The sequence below is a fragment of the Psammomys obesus genome, unplaced genomic scaffold (genome assembly GCF_907164565.1).
Source record: "Psammomys obesus unplaced genomic scaffold, mPsaObe1.curated_primary_1811, whole genome shotgun sequence".
Lineage (NCBI taxonomy): Eukaryota > Metazoa > Chordata > Mammalia > Rodentia > Muridae > Psammomys > Psammomys obesus.
In genome coordinates, this window is record NW_026595981.1 from 23,234,899 (window position 1) to 23,253,576 (window position 18,678).

Sequence of the window (18,678 nt, forward strand, 5' to 3'; positions counted from 1 at the left end):
AGGTGCACATGCAGGCAGAACACTGTCTACACAGTAAACAAATAAATCTTGTAAAAAATTAATGTAGTCTGTTTTTTGACAACTTCATATGCATGTATAATGTATTCTAAATGCTCTCCTCTGTACTCCTTTTTACAAAAATATTTGCCTCTCTCTCTCTCTCTCTCTCTCTCTCTCTCTCTCAATAGATATATTGATCGATATATCTATTTTCAAGACAGGGTTTTTCAATGTAGTCCTGGCTGTCCTGGAACTCACTCTGTGGACCAGGCTGGCCTCGAACTCTCAAAGATTCTTCTGCCTCTGCCTTCCGAGTGGTGGGATCAAAGGTGTGTGCCGTCACTCCCGGTGGATTTATTTATTTTTGTTATATGTGTAATGGGGTACAGGGCATATCTGTGTACCAGGTGCATGCAGTGCCCGGAGAGGCCAGAAGAGGGAGCCTGAACCCCTAGAGTTGAGGACTCTCATCTCTACATCCCTCTCCTTCCTCCCCACGCTGCCACATCAATCCCTGTTCCAGATTCACGACTTCAGGGGATCTGAACTTATACTTATTTAGTGTTAACATAGCCCTCTGTGTGAGCGTTTGCTTGGGACTATCCGCTGGGACAATCCGCTGGGATCGGCAGTGGATACACTGCAGAAGGCAATGACCCCGCTCGGTAAGTCTCTCAGGAGCAAACACTTCAGCGCGCTGGACTGTTCATGGACCTGCTCTTGTGCAGACCCAGGGCAGGTACCTGCAGCTGCTTTGAGTTCATGATTGCAATGGCTTATCCTTTGGCTCTTGACATTCTTTCTGCGCCGTCTTCCTAGGCGCTCCCTGAGTCTTAGACGGAATATTATATACCTCTTCTTTAGGGCTGAGTTCTCATCTGTAACTTATTCCCAGAACCTGCTCCCATGAGTCTCCACATTTACCCGCACCCACTATGAAGAAACCCTTTATGTAATTATTAATTTTTAAAAACTGTTTTGGAGACAGGGTTCTATGTAACCCAGGCTGGAATTGAATTTTCCGTGCAGCCAAGAGTGGATTTGACCTTCTGATGACTGTGTCTCTATCTCCCTAGTGCTGGGATGATTGGCTTCTGCTACCGTACTCAGTTTATGTGGTGCTGGAGATCCAGAGCTTTGTACTCGCAGCTTAAGTCCCCTGCCGACTGAGCTCCACCTCCAAGCCAGGCCTCTGGCTTTTAAGCCCGCAGCCATCCTCTCCCATGCGTCCTCCCACACGTGAGGGCTCGAAGGCTGGCGGCAAAGAGATACAGGCAGCTTGTTTGTCCTCTTTCCCCTTAGTGCGGGAAGGCAGCTCTCTCAAGGGTGGGCTGGAGATCCCTGCCCTTGGTGCTGGAAGCTCAGTTGCATAACGTGTCTGGCTCGTTCACCATGCATGGCGTCACCACTTTCCAGGTCTGACCAGGCACTGAGAAAGCCGAAAACAAATACGTGAGGAGAATTGCTATTTCCACTGAACATGTTTCTGGGCCCGAGTTCCCTTCACTGAGACTCAGGCCTGGGAGACTGCTTGGCTTTCGTTCAGATTTCCCTGAAATCAATGACCACAGAATGATAATGTTATACAGGAAAGGGGAAGCGGATCAGAACGTCACCTTTTCCATGTATGAAAAATGCTTTGCCTGAAAAACCCTTGCAATACTGAGATTGCAACGGAGGATAAGGATGTTTTGGGCATCTATCTCATCTGTGATCACACGATTTCAAGTGAGTCAAACGGATATGGTTAGCTTCGGCATTTATCCTGTGCCAAGTAATTGGTTGGATCCGGATTTTCTACTTGCAAGTAATTGATTTGTGTCTTCCGCTCCGACCTGTGTCTTCTGCTCAGACCTGTGTCTTCTTGCCAGAGTGGAAAGGCCTGGGTAACTGGAGGTAACTAGCTTACGTCTTTGGTGTTCCCTACCTACTCGAAGGAGGTGAATTGCCAGGAGATAGATGAGTAGTCCAAAAGCCAGCCATTCCTCATGTTTTTAGTGTTCATAAACTGACATTCCCGAGACAGGCAGCTGTCTTTCACGTTGGTGTTTTTTTTGTTTGTTTTTGTTTTTCTAAATGATGTGGTAGGAATTTGGCGTTGGGTTTTGGAGGAAATGACATACCTTCCAGCCTGTGCTTATGAAAGCGTGTGACAATCATGATTGGGAATTTTTCTTTGAAGAGTGGAACATAACTGAAAGGGAAGTAACAGATCAATTTATTTTTTTTAATGATGCATTGCTATGTACAGGGATGAAAAATACTAATCATCTAAAGTCTTACCTGTCATACACACATCCATCCATCCATCCATCCATCCATCATCTTCATCACCATTATTTATCCATCTGTACTTACATATTTACTGTTGAATATTTATTTATTAGGTGTGAGTAGATGTGTCATGGTGCTTGTGTAGAGGTCAGAAGATAACTTGCTGGAGTTGGTTCTCTCCTTCCACCCAGAGGGTCCTGGGAATTAAACTCAAGTCATTTGGCAGCGAGCACCTTTCCCTGCTGAGGCATCCTGCTGGCTTTGTGGCGTTTTTATTCTAAAAAGCGCCACAGATAAATGGATGGCAATTCAAGTTAAAGCTAGTTGGCGGTTCCCTCCAGGCAGTTTGTATCTTCAGCATTTCTTTCGATAGACAGGTCTGTCCACTGTCTTTTAATTTCAGGCAATACTCTCACGGGGCTTGGGCATTACTCGATTCACAAAGTATATATAATTTCTTTAGCAGCTTTGAAAAAATCAAGCTTATATTTTAATAGGATTAAAAACACACAATTAGTCAGCAAATACAGGATTTTTTTTTTTAACTTTCAAAATAATTGCTATGGCTGAGAAGCCTTTAGAGGCTAGTCCCCTTTTTCGAGATGTGGCTGATTTCTGCTCACACGACAGAGCGTGTCTCTACACGACGTGGTTGAGCTTGTTCCGTGTGTTAGTTCAGAAGATACTTTGATGAAGAGTTTTGCAACGGACCTGCTTGCTTGTCAGCATTTTCCAGCAGGTTTTTGTGTGTATGGGAAATCCTTACACGAATGCCCATCTGTCCTGTACCTGCAATTCGTGAGGAGTGGTCAAGCAGGGTATTGTCACATGCTGAGCTCATCCCTGTAGCTCGATGGTAAAAGCAGGACAAAGTCTCCTCCTGCCGTTGTTTCTTGCTATTGAGCATGCGCAAAAGCTTCCTGTTCAAAAGTAAGTTTTATTAGAGGATAAGGCTGTGTTGGGACCTTCACATGCAGTTACAATGTAGCACAAGAACATTCACCTTCTATTGTCACCTTTGCTGGACTATAAAACCTCAGAATCTGGTTGCTCTTCTCCACCCTGTTTTCCTCCGTAGAGAAACATAGTTTGTGTTTGTTGTTGTTTTTCCCTTTTTCTCAAACGTGGTTGACTGGGCAGGGACTTAGTTTCCTAACTTTCCCCCTTCCTCTTTGCGACAATTAGCGGATGACATCAGACGGTGGAGTCGAGCCCCCATTAACGGGGTAGAAATGCAGTTACCAACTGCTTGAGGGCTAAGAGACCAGGGCCGGGTTGGTCCTGTTGAGTTGCTGTTCCAGTTTGAGAACCTGCACCCTGTCTCCCCCACCGGGTCCCCCCCCTTTTTTTCAGAAAGATTTGCTTTGCTGAGATTCGTTCACCTCTGCATTCCCTTTTGGGACCCCGAGGCCATGTCAGAGCCTTGAAGTTCTGGCTTGTAACTGAAACGGCACTCTCCTGAAGCAGGCACAGGAAGATTCAGACTTCCCTTCCCGTCTGACACCTGAAAGACAGATCTTCGTTGGGTCCTGTTGAGTCAGGGCAGAAAAACAGGGAAAACAAAGTTCAGAGAGGGTCCTTTACCCTGGTGCCTGGCTGAAGTCCCTGAGAGCTACAGATTCTAGCACAATCAAGACATGTGCTGTGAAGGCTGCCGGTGAAGAGAGTTACAGTCCTTTTGTATAACTTTAGAAATGTTAAAGCATCATCAGATCCTCATTAAGGCCTGAGCGTGTGTGACCAAGTGTGGTTTCTCCTTGTCCAGATGAAACCCACCGTTTGTTTTCTAGGAATCTTACAAGAACTCGGTTCATAGTTAAAGGGCTTGCCATAATCCCCCTGTGCAGCCTTTGGTAGGTTTACTTTATGTGATTGTGTTTCTATCCGAAGCACCCCAGGGTCCATCCTGTGAGCCATTTACCGAAGGTTCGGTTCTTAGCAGCCGTTTGAGCTATACCTGGAGAGGACTCCAAAAATCCTGCATCTGGCGACTGATTCGAGACTCTCAGTGTTACTCTCGCTTTGGAGGTGCGTGCCTACGCTTGGGTGTGTACTGTCCCCTCCTGAGGGCCCCTTTCTGATGGCCACCAACTTAGATCTATGTTTAAGAGCTCTGCTTTTTGTGTGTTGTATATTTGCATCTGCGCCTGCCTGTCTGTACCAAGGGCAGGGGACATGGGCACAGGGTGCCTGTGCGTGCGGAGGTCAGAGGTTAATGCTGGGTGTGTCTTCCTTAGTTGCTCTCAGTTGATCCCCCTGTCTCTAGCTCCCCAGGGCTGGGTTATAAGTACAGGTGTGTGTGTGTGTGTGTGATCACTTCCAGCTTTTTATGTAGGTGCCGTGGGCGTGATGTGCTCCCTAAGCAAGCGCTTTACCTATGGCTGATGCCGCCTTTTCAGAAACCGATCTGATGTGAGGAAAGGAGTAGGAAGTGTCACAAGAAGCAGCGTTCTGAAGGAGTGACAATTTATTGTTTTGGACTGGAAATTGAAGCAGGCACCTTCACACACACACACAGACACACTCACATACAAACACACCAATAACAACAAGGAAAGAAGTGGACATGGTGGTACTTGTAATCCCAGTAGCACTTGGGATTACAACTGAGGCAGGAGGCCCTACTGTGAAGGTTATCAAAGACTACAGAGCAAGACCTCTCAAAATAAACAAAACCAGAGAGCAGCCATCCCCTCCGTTCCCTTCAATTTGATCATTTGTGCATGCTTTTGTAAATTCTTTCTTTAGCTTTCTGAAGGGTTAGTCTTTTCAAAAAGTCAGATTCAGGCTGGGGAGCCAGGCAAAGTGCCTTCTGTGCAAGCAGGAGGACCTAAGTGCGGGTTCTCAGCATCCACAGAAAAAGCAGGGCGTGGCTGAATGCACTCAGGGCTGAAGGTAGAGCCAGGATCACCAGCCTCTCTGGCAGCCACTGTGGCCAATTGGGAAACTCTAGGTTAAGCAAGAGACCCTGTTAAAAAAAAAATTAAATAAAAAAGGTGGGCATTAGCCTCTGCTATCTAATTCACACGCATAGCTACACATATACACATAAACAATTCCAGAACGAATGAGCAAACATACAAAGAGGTTAATAAGGATTTTTGGCAGCTTCATGTTAATAATGGGAAATGCCTCCCTCCCCCCTTTTTTTTTTCTTTCTTCGAGACAGGTTTTCTCTGTGTAGCCGTGGCTGTCCTGGACTGGCTATGTAGACCAGGCTGGCCTTGAACTCACAGAGGTCCACTTGCCTCTGGCTCCCTGAGTGTTGAGATTAAAGGTGTGTGCCACTGTGTCCAGCTCTTTTTTTTTTTTTTTTTTTTTTTTTTTTTAAGACAGTTTTTCTGTATAGCCCTGGCTGTCCTGGGACTCATTTTGCAGACTAGGCTAGCCTCAAATTTACAGTGATCCTCCTGCCTCTGCCTTCTGAGTGCTAAGATTAGAAGCATGCAACACCATTCCCAGCTAGGAAATGCCTTTCTTAAGGACCTGGAAACTAAATCTCAAAGACGCTAACACCACTGAAAAGAAGCCTCATGCCTGTGGCCATCTTGATCCCAAACTGTTATAAAGGTAGGAGAAGTTTGTTTGTCCTGTATATAGAGCCTGTTAAATAAGACAGATATCACTCTAATTACTTTGCATCTAGGGTGAAGTTCGTGTGTGACAAATGGTCCACCAAATGATATTGCTAGAGAACTAATCACTGCTTATCCTGAGAACACAACCTTGTAGGTTGTATCTGACTGGCTTTCTAACATGTTAGCTTTTGCTCTGTGCTTGCGGGTTCTTAGTGACATCACATCCTGGCTTAAGGCTTATTGGATAATAAATATGTTTTCTCCTTGGTGAAGAATCGTATTTCCTCACTTGTAACACGGACTACTACTCCATGGGGGAAGTAGTAGTCCATGTTATAAGTGATTTATTTGAAATATCTAACATCTCCCATTTGTAGTTTAACTTCCACACGGGACACTATTTTAAGATTTATTTATTTTACAAAATATGTGTATGCGTGTCTGAGTGTGGGTTTGTGCACATGGGTGTAAGTGCCCACAGGAGCCAGAAGAGGGCACTGGTCGCCTGGAGCTGTAGTTGCAGGCAGTTATGACCAGTACAATATTTTTTTTTTCAACACTGAGTCATCTCTCTAGCCCATACATACTATTTTAAACAGGAGGAAGAGTGTTTATTTTCAAATAAAAAAATTAAATCAAGGCAAAGTTCATATCAGATAAATAAGATAATTAACATTTAATCCATTCACAAAGTTCTGTCACCACTGCCACCACCTAGTTCTAAACCACTTTATTTCTCTTATTTCCCTGGAACCTGCCCCTTAAAGCTAGCACTTAGTTAATGCTGTGGATAAGTATCAGGGTAGACAATCTCATTTTAAAGTTTATTTTATATTTTTACTTTGTGTGCATGAGGGTGCGGGCACAGGCACCACTATGTGTGTGTTTGTGTGTGTGTGTGTGTGTGTGTGTAGGTCAGAGGACAACTTGCAGGGGTCTGTTCTCTTCTTCTGCCATGTGGGGACCAGAAATGGAATTCAGGCTTTGTGGCAGGTGTCTTTACACATGAGTTATCTTGCTGGCCTTACAGTCTTTCTTATAATGATATTTTTTTTTAATGCAAAATAACTCTACAAATGAAGAAGATGTATCGATCCATGCATGCATCCATCCATCTGTCCGCTTGTATATTATGCCTTGGCCATGTCCGTTCCCCCTTTACCTTCTTTTCTTTTCAATTCCCTTTCCTCTTCCCTGATAGTCCTTCTATTTTCAGGTTAGAATAGGGACTCTTCTAAACAAACCAAAACAAAAAAACCAAAACAAAACCTTGCACATCACTGGCTGGCCTCAAACTTGGCTGTGTCATGGAGGATGACCTTGAACTTGTGATCTTTCTTCTTCTCCCTCCCCCCCCACCTCCAGCCCTCTCACTGTGATCCCAGGAATGCGTCCAAAGCCTGGCTCTAGAGCAGACAGTCTTTTACGGGAGTTCCTTTATATCTTGTTCCAATGCAACTGATTATCATTAAACTCATCATACATGTTTTGTGTTCCCGGATGCTCACTGCAAGGTTCAAATTTGTTTCAGATTTCCTATTGTGTGTGTGAGCAGGACCGGATTGCTCACTTAGGCATTACTGTTGTGTAATTAGGATGGAATGATGATTTTGGGCGTGAGACCAGATTAAAGACATGAATACACCATACCTGCAATCATCCAGTCTATAGTAGCTTAATTGCATCAACAGACCGTCTCATTTTGCACAAATAGAATCCTTGTGCTCCTGTAAATAACTTTGGATATTTGGAAGAAAATGCTGGGGTGTATAGTTTTTAACTCTCAAAAGTCGTTGTCCCCGAGACCTTCCTTAACAGCCATAGGACAAACCACTTGTGTGTAGAACAAGAGCATTGAAGCCAGTGCTGTGAGGTTCGGGGAAAGCGCCTCCCTTCTTTCTATCAAATCCTCACAGTTAAAGGGTGAACAAAGCAGGTGGCTGCCTCTCCCAGCTGTTTGATCCTATGAGTTAAGCTCTCTGAGGTGGCCATGGCCCTTTAAGCAGCAGCCAGTGGACTCTGAGCTCTCTGTGGAGTGGGAATCTAGCAGGGAAATGGGGGTGTGCACAATCTCCAGATGGCGAGCTGACCTCTCCTGGCACCTGGCTCCAGAATAACCCACTTTCTCACTGAGTGCTTGGTGCAGTCGCTGGTTTCTGGTTTCTCCTGAGCACTGTAGTCTGAAACACTCCTCCGCTGAGTGACAACAAAGAATTCTCAAATGCTTGAAGAGCTTTTACAACCTTGCAATCTTGTAGCCCCGCAGTTGGACTTTTCTTATTTTGTTTATTTAGCTTCTCAATCCTGGCAACCATATTTCTTTATTTTATTTAATTAACATATTTTTTCTACATTTTAGTGAGAGAGAGAGAGAGAGACAGGACTGTTGAGGTCAGAGAACAACTGATGGCATGCAGCTTTCTCTCTTCATCATGTGGGTCCTGGGACAGAGCTCAGGTCATCAAGCTTGGTGGCAGACACCTTGCCTGCCGAGTCAACAACAGCCCTGACTTTTCTGTGAACACATCTTATTGGTCCATTCAGAAACGAAGAAAAGAAAAAACAGCGTAATGCATTTTCAAACGCCCCTTGCCTTCTCCTGGAGGCTTTTATACCTGGAAACCGCCAACATTGCGTCAGCCTTTGTGAAGCGCAGTCCAGCTGATAGGAAAGCAAAGCGCTTGGTGGGACAGGCTGAAAGGCTTAGAGTCCACACTCAGCAACACCCTTCCCAGGCATTTTTTTTTTTTTCACACTGTTGCCAGGAGAGAAATCCATTACTTGGATCCACCAAGCTTCAGCTCACCCTTAATTGTTTTTCTCATGTTTCATAACTAGCTCGTGGCTTAGTGCCATCTGTCGCCGCTGACTCTAGGAATGGGGTTGGAGGATTTGTTGGCCTACAGGTGCCGCAAGCTCGGTCACCTTCAAAATCATTATCTCTGAGATGTCTGCAGGTCGCCACCACACACAGCCGATGCCTCCACTGAGGGAGATGGTCGTGGAGTTCCCTTAGGAGAGTAAGAACTGCCTGGCATTAAAGGCGTGGGCTCTGTGGCCACCCTGCACAGGCTGGAAACTTGGAGCAGCCACGGGGCAGCGGCCTCGTCAAGTTGTTCAGTTGCTGTTTCAGGTTTCTCATGGGCAAAGAAATGCTCCGTCTCACAGGACCATAGAGAAGGTAGACTCAGTCGATTTGTGGGAACTGTTTTGAACGTGGTCCAGCGCGGTAGCTGATGTGGAGAGTAAGGGGGGTGGTAGGTATGGGAGCGGAGGAATTGTTAGCGTGTGGCCTGAAGATAGAGCTCGGGGAGAAGGATAGAGTTAAGCAGGTCGGTGCCTGAAGGTGAAGGGGTGACGTGGGCCACCCAGAGGACTCACTAGGCTGTGGGAAGAAGATGAGAGCTGACCTGAGGAGGTGTGTCAGCAACATGGAGAATGGCCTGATGGAAGCGGAGGCAGTGTGCAGGAAAAACCCCTGCGAAGGTTTTCACTGTGGTCGCAGAAACACGTGCATTTTGTGTTGCGGCTTTGGCCCATCACTCATACTCACTGAGTTTGTTCCTTTTCTACTGCTGTGATAGATAAAACACCGTGATCACGGCAACTTAGAGAGGGAAGGGTTTACTGGGGCTTACGGTTCCAGGCATTGGAATGCGTCGTGGTAGTGAGTGTTGGCATCAGACAGGAGATATGCCCGCTAGAACAGTTGAGAACTCACACCTCACACTGCAAGCAGGAAGCAGAGAGAGCAAGTGGAGAAAGGCATGAGGCTTTGCCAATTCTGCCCTTAGCATATGGGTCCCAGGGACTGAACTCGGGTCATCACTGGTGGCAAGCACTGAGCCGTCTCACTGGCCCTAACCACATATTATTTAAAATATTGCCTACCATCCCTAGGGAACATGTGTTTTTGGTATCTTCTCTTCCATTCCACCTAAAAAAGCCGATTGTGTTCCAGTATTTTTGGCTAAAGATCACAAGCTGCAGGTGGACAAACAGCTTCAACTCGCCTACAGATTTAGACCTTGTTTGATCATTTTTTTTGTTTGTTTGTTTTCGGTTAAACATTATGTTCTCAAAAAACTTGATGTGTTTCTTTTCCTTCTTTATATCCCTTGACCTTTCTCAGTAAGTACACCCTTGAGTGTCTACCTATATTCTGAATCAAATGCTGTCAAAAGGAAGCAATTTGAATATGACAATGTAATGGCTTCTAAGAAATGTGTTATCTGCTGTTACACGCATGCATTTTAAAGAAAAGCATTGCAGTGCTTGGATTCACAGATTGGAGAAACGGTTCCACAAACGGCTTTTGACTTTATGTGGTGGTGACTTTTGTGTTTGTTTGTTTGGGTTTTCGAGACAGGGTTTCTCTGTGTAGCCTTGGCTGTCCTGGACTCACTTTGCACCAGGCTGGCCTCGAACTCACAGAGATCTGCCTGTCTCTGCCTCCCCTAGTGCTGGGATAACAGGTGTGCGCCACCTTAATTACAATGTATGATTCATGTACAAAGTATCCTTTCAGGGCTTGGGAGGTATTGTAACTCTGAAGAATGTGAAGCAGAATAATGAGAAGGTTTCTTATAAAGTTTACCCTTGGGCAGGGGATGTAGCTGAGGTGGGGAAGTGTTTGTCTAGCATGCAGGAAGCTCTTAGCACTGTGGAAAACCCTGGTGGGGCATGCCTGTCGCCTCAGTGTTTAGGTGAAGAAGGAGGAGGCAGGAGGATCAGAAGTTCAGCATCATCCTCAGTTTCAAATTTTCAAATAGGACAGCCTGGACCATATGAGGCCCTGTTTAAATACTACTATAAAATAAAGAAGAAAAAAAAAAAAAAAAAAAACAACAACAAACCCTTACTCTTGACTTTCGTTCCTTTTAAAGATAGGTTTTAAAGCTTATGAATAAAAAGCAACTAGTCTTGCTTTAGGTATTTATTGTTTCAGGTCTTTATAAAAATCATGATATCTGGGATGCTTTTTAAATTTCTGAGTTGCCTGGGGCTAGGGAGATGATGGCTCATTGGTGATGACATACTGAAAGGACTGGAGGTCAGTGGCCAGCAACCACATGAGGCAGATTCCAACTGCCTTTAACTCCAGCTCCAGGAGAGCTGGTGTTCTCTTCTGGCCTCTGCACCTGCCTCTGGGCCTGGGCACGGGCAAACACACATACTTGAAAATAATATAAAAATTAAAAAAAGTCTTTAAAATACCTCTAAGTTGGAATCACTGGGCTTTAGCTTTTTATATTTACTTTGCTTTTGAACTAAGCCACCTCCAATGACTACTAAATATGAAATGCCCTGGGCACACCTGCCTGTTTTTAGTGCAGGAGCCCCAGTTCCATTCTCCTGCTGCAGCAGCCCATCACTGAGGAGAGTCAGGGCAGGAATCTGAAGCACCGTCATGGAGAAATGCTGCTTCCTTCTCTTGCTGCTTCATCCTTAACTGGCTCTTTCGCAGGACCCACGACCACCTGCCCTAGAATGGAATGGGCTGGGCCCTCCTATGTCAATTAACAGGCCGGAAGGTCTCCACAGACATGCCCCCGGGTCAATCTGATCTGGGCAATCCCCTCAGTGGAGACTCCCTTCTCAGGTGACTCTGGGATGTGTCAAGCTGACACCTGAAGCAAAGTAGGACAGAAGGAAGGGAAGGCCAAGCAAGAGTTGATGGCCTAGATCACAGTTTGACTGGAAGAACAACCATGAGCTCCCTTGTTCCCGGAGCCATCAAGGAACTAGGGTCTGGTTCTTAAACCAAGAGCTGGTCACTGACGTCACAGAGCGGGGATGGGGTACTGAAGCTGTACTGAATGTGTGGGCCCCGAGGAAGTCCGTTCAGCCTCGGCAGAATAATTTAGTACTGTTGCATTTAACTAAAAATGCAGTAAGAGCAATGGGTGCCTGTATTTGCTCTTACTCCTCTCCTCTTCCTCACCAAATGCGCAGCGTTTTGACCAGCCCTGTCCTTTGTTAAGGGTGGTGGCAGGTCTCAGCTTCATTCTCTAAGTGTGTTCGGAAACCCAGGGGTTGCACGGAGCCTGTTCTTCTGTCTTTTGTTCTCTCTAGGGTACTGAGTCTCCAGTGTGCTGACTTGAAGTGTGGGTCCCCAAAATTGAGTTTGGGAGCTGCCCTTGACTTTTCAGGGGATGTTTCGTGAGAGTGGGAGTGACGTTTGGCCAGGAGCAGAGGGCTGAGCAGGGCTCTCTGGGGAGGTGATCGGCAGGAAGTCTTTCTAGCCACTTCGAAAGAAGAAAGCACAGGCGTCTCTCCCCTTCCATTCTAATCTCCACGCTCCCAAGTGTATTAGAGAGAATCTTTCCCAGCAGCACTCAGGTTTAGGGAAGGCTGAGTTGTGATTTCACAGGAAGGAGGCCATCTCCGGCTCCTCCGTCTTCCATCTTGAGCTGCATCCATGGGCAAACACTGTTTGGAGTAGAGTAGGGCAACCCCGCTTTTCAGAGACTGAGAAGTAATTGTGAACAGTTTAGGCCTCTTTCTACTCTGTGACATTTGGAGACGTTTTCGATTGTCGCAATAAAGGAGGGAGGTACCTATGACTGGCTCCCTACAACCCTACAAGACAGCCACCCCAGCCCCCAAAGAGTTTTCATCCCATGACATTTCTGGAGCCAAGACTGAGACACTGTTTCCAACCCCGATATTCAGATGTTGTGTGTTACACAAGTTCAAGGACACCGCTCTGGTTAGGCTGCACTCTCCTAGACTTCAAAGCTAGAAGGCACCTGTGCTGGTAAGGTACCATCACTATGACCAACTACCTGGGATGATTAATTTATAAAGAGAAAATGTTTATTTTATTTTATTTTATTTTATTTTATTTTATTATTTTATTTTTTTATCATCTTGGGGGACCAAGCCCAGGACCTTGCATGTGCCAGCCTCGTGCTCAGCCTCCGAACTATCTTCCAGTCTGTTTGACTTGGTTTTGGAGGTCCCAGGTCACTGGTGATTCTCCAGTGCTGGATGGTGACGGTGACTGTGTAGGATGAGGCAACTTTCTCACTCCACGAGCCAGGAAGCAGGCGAGGAGGGAGGGGTTGGGGCCCACCGTCTCCTTTAAAGGATAGCTCCAGTGACCCAGCGGTCCCCCTCTTGGCTCCGGGTCCTGACAGTGCCACCCTGGGAACCAAACCTTTGACACACAGGCCTTTGAGGGGAGGAAACTTAACGTCTAAGTTATAACATCTCCCTAGGAGTCACCAAGTGTTGTGAGGGAGCCTGTTTTTCTCAGTGTTTTGCTCGGTGGTGCAGCATTGGCCGGGCATCACTGGCTCTTACGCATTGCAGGAATTGCAGCTAGGGAGGGACTCCTGTGGAAGCTTATGCCGAGAAGTTACAGGCAGCCCAGGAACAAGGCTCAAACGGGAACCGTGCAACTTTCTACCGCGTGGGCGCTTGGTAAGCCTGTCTTGGTGGCTGCCCGAACTTTCCAGAAGATGATGTTAATGCTAGTTAATGCTTTTCAGGAGCCTTCCTTACTGCTCCCAAAACATGGAATGCTGAGCGAGTGAGCAAGTGGGTGTCCATCGTGTAAGCATTGTGTGCGTGCTTCTCATGAACAGCCTCAGGTCTTGAGAGTATAAATGGACCAGGGAGATGGCTCAGTGGGTAGGTAGTAAAAGGCGCCTGCCACCAAACGTGACAACCTGAGCTCAATCCCAGGGACCCCCAGGATGGACAGAGAGAAACGTCACCAACAAGGTGTCTTCTGCTCTCCAAGTGTATACTGGGGCGCATGCACGAACGAATGAACGAACAAATGAAAGTTAAAGACAAATACAATGTAAGTAAAAGTAGATTTAAAAGGTGGAACAATGGGCTGGAGAGTTGGTGGCCCATTGGTTGAGAGCAATAATCGCTCTTCCAGAAGACCCAGGTTGGGTTCCCAGCACCCACATGGCAACTGACAACCATCTGTAACTCCAGCTCCAGAGGATCCAGCACCCTCTTCTGGCCTCTTTGGACACCAGGCATGTATGTGGTGCCTAGACATACACACAGGCAAAAACACATATACATATAAGTTAGTCTACCTCTTTAAAGGTAGACTATTATTCAGGTTGAAGCGTGCCGTCTTCTGTTTAAAAATGGATGGGTATGTCTCCCATGCTGAATAGAACCCTGACTGACCTACGTGCAGGCGTTTTTATCTAGACTGAGTTCCTTAAGCTTTCGGACACCAGCCTGCCCTGCCGCCCGCCTGGAGAGAGGAGCGATGATCTCATTCTGAAGCGAAGCCAGAGTTTTCCTGACAACACCTCGCGTTGACGTTCTCCTAGCTCAGCTTATTCTGGGGCTGGAATATTTTCAAAGCCTGCCATGTGCAGTCGCTGCAGCTGCCAGATTTTTTTTTTTTTTTTAGATATTAGGTGGAAAAGTTCTTGTCCAAGTTACTAACTGAAGAATCTCAAGATCTCAGAGACATCCCCTCTCGCTCTTTCTCTTTCTACCCCCTAACTCCCTCAGTTTTTTGAGACGGGGTCTCATATGGCCCAAGCTTGCCTCAAACCTGCTCTGTAGCTGACCTTGAACTCCTTCCTGATCCTCCTGCCTCCGTCTCCCAAGTGCTATGATCAAAGGCGTGCATGTGCCACTGTGTCTGGCACGGATTGTCTTTGAATCTTAATAAAAATCAAAACACCTTTATTAGGGGATATAGTTTTTTCAAAAACACATTTTGCATGTGATTGTGAAGATGTCTGTGAGGGTGTTTAGTTTATGGCATTACTCACCCAGGTCACCGGGCTGCTGTTGATTGAAGCTCTGTCTCCAGGGCCTGAAAAGCCCTTTCAGCTCATTCTTCTGAGTCTTACTGGAACTGCTGCGGCAGCAGGAGCCTCGGAATCTGAGGCAGCAGATTTGCTGCAGTAGCTCTTTGCTACAATAGACCATAAATACCATTCTTAAAGTTAGGTCATGGAAGAAAAGAGTCATCCTGGGTTTCCTGACCTTGGTTGTGTTTTGAGGGGAAGGATCCTATTGTATAGCTCAGGCTGCCCCACTCCCAGAGAGCCTCCTATTTCAGACTTCCAAGCTCTGGGATTAGAAGCATGCCCCATGCTCATCATCAGCTGCATTTTTACCTCATCTCAGCCTTTTGGGGATTCTGCTTAGTGTGGGTTAAGTTCTCCTGTCATCGAATTCTGGTGCTGGTGGCCATATCAGCATGCATGTCAGACCCCTGTGACAACTGGCCGGATTTTAGTTTCCTGGGGCTGGAAATGATGGAGAAACATAATCGTAGTGGCAGGAGTCACTTCCTTCAGGATCGACTCCCTGTAAGACTAAAGAAACTAAGTAAGACAGAAGAGGCTGCTCCTTGGGTGCCTGCACCGTGGTGGTTCATCTGAGATAGGCTGACTCCTGCTCCAGGGTGTCCATCTGTGTCTGCCCTTGATCTCAGGCAAGGACAGGTCACCCAGGACATGGTCCAGAGGGTGGCCATGAGCCTCTGCTACAGCTCGGGTTCACACCAGGAAAAAGGTTTCCATCTCTTTTTTATGTTCTATTTAGGACATTTTATGAAAGGAATAGTTGAGAAATGTTAACCTCCAATCCAATATCAGTTAATGTAACTGGCTTCTAATGGTTCCTTGTTGCCTACACTATGCAGGAAGTCTCAGGACAGAGGAGTCTCAGCCCTTTGATTTTTTTTTTTTTTTTAGGACACTGTGGTCATACCATGTTGGCCTTTGTTGAAGACTTTCTGCATATAGGAAGGAGAGGGAGGAAAAGACTCCTTAGGAACACCCCAGGCTTTTTAATTTTTACAGGAACCTTGCTTGAAACCCACCCAATTCAAGGCCCTGGGGCTGGCGGTGGACCCTGTCAGTGGTAGAACACTTACCACTATGCTTGAGGACTTGAGGGAAAAATATTACTTGTGAAACAATTAGGTGGCGCGTCTCTATTTGACACAGGATTGCCATAGCATGACTCTAAGTAAAATAAGTTCTAGTTGGGTTCAGCACAAAGGAAATGGAGGCAGGAGGACCAGGCGTTTAAGCGCATCCTTAACTACACAGGTTTGAGACCAGCCTGGGCTACCTGAGACTCCATCTCAAAACACCAATGAAAGAAAAAATTGAATTGCTACAAGGCTTTCAGCGCAAACCTCTTTAGTAGTCTATCCTTTCCAAAAAAAGGAAAATGCTCTTTCTCTAATTTATTATTCCTGTGTAAAAAGCTTGAACTCACATTCTGATTATTTCACGGCTCCTGTTTTCCCTCTGTGCTGAAGGTGAGGCGTGCCCAGCATTTCTCAGGGGTCTTCAGTCAACCAGGGGTCCTGGGCATGAGCCGCAGGTGCTCCATCAGTGCGCCACAATCCCCAGCCCAAAGCTGATGTTCAGTATTGTGAGCTTTAGGTCTTTCAAAGAAATTAGACAATTAAAATACAGACACATTCACATAAAGTTTCTTTCGTGGTAGGCACATCGATCAGTTATTTAATTCTCCCCAAATTTTATTTCTTTTATTAAACGTGAGTAAGTGTGTATTGTGTTTGCCTGTGTGGAGGGTGTGTGCACGTGTGTGCACGCGCCCACAGAGACCAGAAGAGTGGAGCCAATCCCCCTGCAGCTGGAGTTATAGGTAGCTGTCAGCCCTGAGAGTGAGCACTGGATATTGGTCCTCTGCAAAGAGCGGTGAGCACGGCTAACTGCTGAGCCCTCTCTCCAGCTCCTGATTACTTCTTTATGGAATTTACCTTTGATTCTGAGCACAAAATAACTGCAAGTGACGGGCCGCTAATGTCCAGTAACTGCACTTACAATCTCTGCCTTCATAGATTTCCATCTGTTTTTAAGGCTATGCCTACAAGGATGGCATTCCTTTGGAATTACATAACAAAAACACTCCCTCTTCTGGTGAAAATATCCATTTTTAGGGATTTCTGGAGGTGGGAGGAGGTTTTCAGTGCATTCAGGATTGAAAATACTTGATGAAACCTAGGGAGAGAAAACGGTCAGAATCGCCTTACTAATCCTGCTTTAAAAATGATCTTGTCAATTAAACGGAAAGTTAAAAATCGGTCTAAAAGTCTGCCTCAGAATTTTGACGTGACTAGGGACACCCCACCTTTCTGTCTTTGTTTAAGAAAGTGTAGCTTTTCTGAGAAAGGTAAAGGGCGATGGCTAGCTGATACAACAGCTAATGTGGGTACTCTGTGGGTTCATTAAACCTCCAAAGTGACTAGCCTCTCTCCCTTCGCAAATGCTGTGTGTGCACACTGGAGTGTGTTTTTGTTTTTATTTTTTTTATCACTGCATCTTTGTTATGTGCAGTCAGAGGCATGAGATAGACCCCCAGACTATTGGAGGGTCCTCCCTCCCTCCCTCCTCACATCCCTCCCTCCTTCCTCTCCCCCCTCCTGCTTTCTTCTCTCTTCCTAACAGAAGCTGTCACGTAGTCAAGTAAATGAAGTTGGCGTAGCTAATGCTTGTGTGGCTCACGCCCTTTCGTGTTAAAGGAGTCTGAATTTCCGTGTTGTCAAGTGCAATATCCATTAATTAAGCAGTGCCTAAAACTTTTGTTAAAACTGACAGAATTCAACACTTACAGCAAAATACCCAAGTGATATATTTAGGAAACAAATATTTTAACCCAGACCTGTTGTTGTAGGTAAGCCTAGGGATATTAGGGTAATATTAGTTCTATTTTACTTTTTTTTTGTTGTTGTTGTTGTTTTTTAAAGTCATACTAAAATATATGTTATATGCCGAGTAACAGAACTGAAGATGTTTGCTAAAGGGTCTTTCAGGCTGAAGTGCTAACCCCTAAATTATTAAGACTTTATGAGCATAGGTAGAGTGACACTAACCAAACATCAGATGTAGGAGAAAGTCTATCTGTGAAAATGCCAGGTGACAGGGAAGTGTGATGTGACTGCTGGTGTTAGACAGTGTGGGTCACAAGCCAGAGGCTGGCCTCCTAGGACCTGCAATCTCCGTTTAATTCTGGGTGCCATATTTTAGAAGGGACACATATGTATGCATATGTGTATTTGCAAATACACACACACTCGTAGGTTTTATGTGGCCCGGGCTGGTCTTCAGCGTCCTGTGTACTTAAAGATGATGTTAACCTGACTCTCCTGCCTCTGCCTCCGCCTCCAAGGTGCTAGAATCATAGCCATGTAACCCCATACATTGACGGAAGGTAATTTTGATGTGAAAATGATCATTGTATCCAAATTCTGTGGCCTTAATAATAAAGACTGTAAGTCAGATGAGACACAACTAAAGAAATTGAGACCTTTGTCTAGGACAGAGATGACATGGGCTGTTTGTGAATAGCTTCAAAAGCCGGGGCCAGGATCCAAGGGCTGGATCCAGTACAGCCCTTGTTTAAACCTGATTGAGCTGCTTTACGAAGTGAAGAACTTTCCAAGCTCTGGGCATCTTGGCGCTACAGAATATCAAGATTAGAATAATCTTCCAGGAGAAACTTCTGTTTGAATGGGAGATCAGAATAAGAGTCACTACCCAACTCATTAAAATTCTTTATTCTTACATTATCACGATTGTGAGAGGAATTAAAAGCGTCCAAATCAGAACTTCATGGAAAGTTTTGGGTGTGAAGCACCCATTGGGAGAAGAAAAAAAAATTACCTCATCTTGACAAGGTGCAACAAAACCCTCATTTTCATTAAAATCAACTGTGAGATTGAAAAAACAAAAAACGAAAAATAAAACCCAACCTTTCTTCCTTCTCCTTCCTTCCTTCCTTCCTTCCTTCCTTCCTTCCTTCCTTCCTTCCTTCCTTCCTTCCTTCCTTCCTTTCTTTCTTTCTTTCT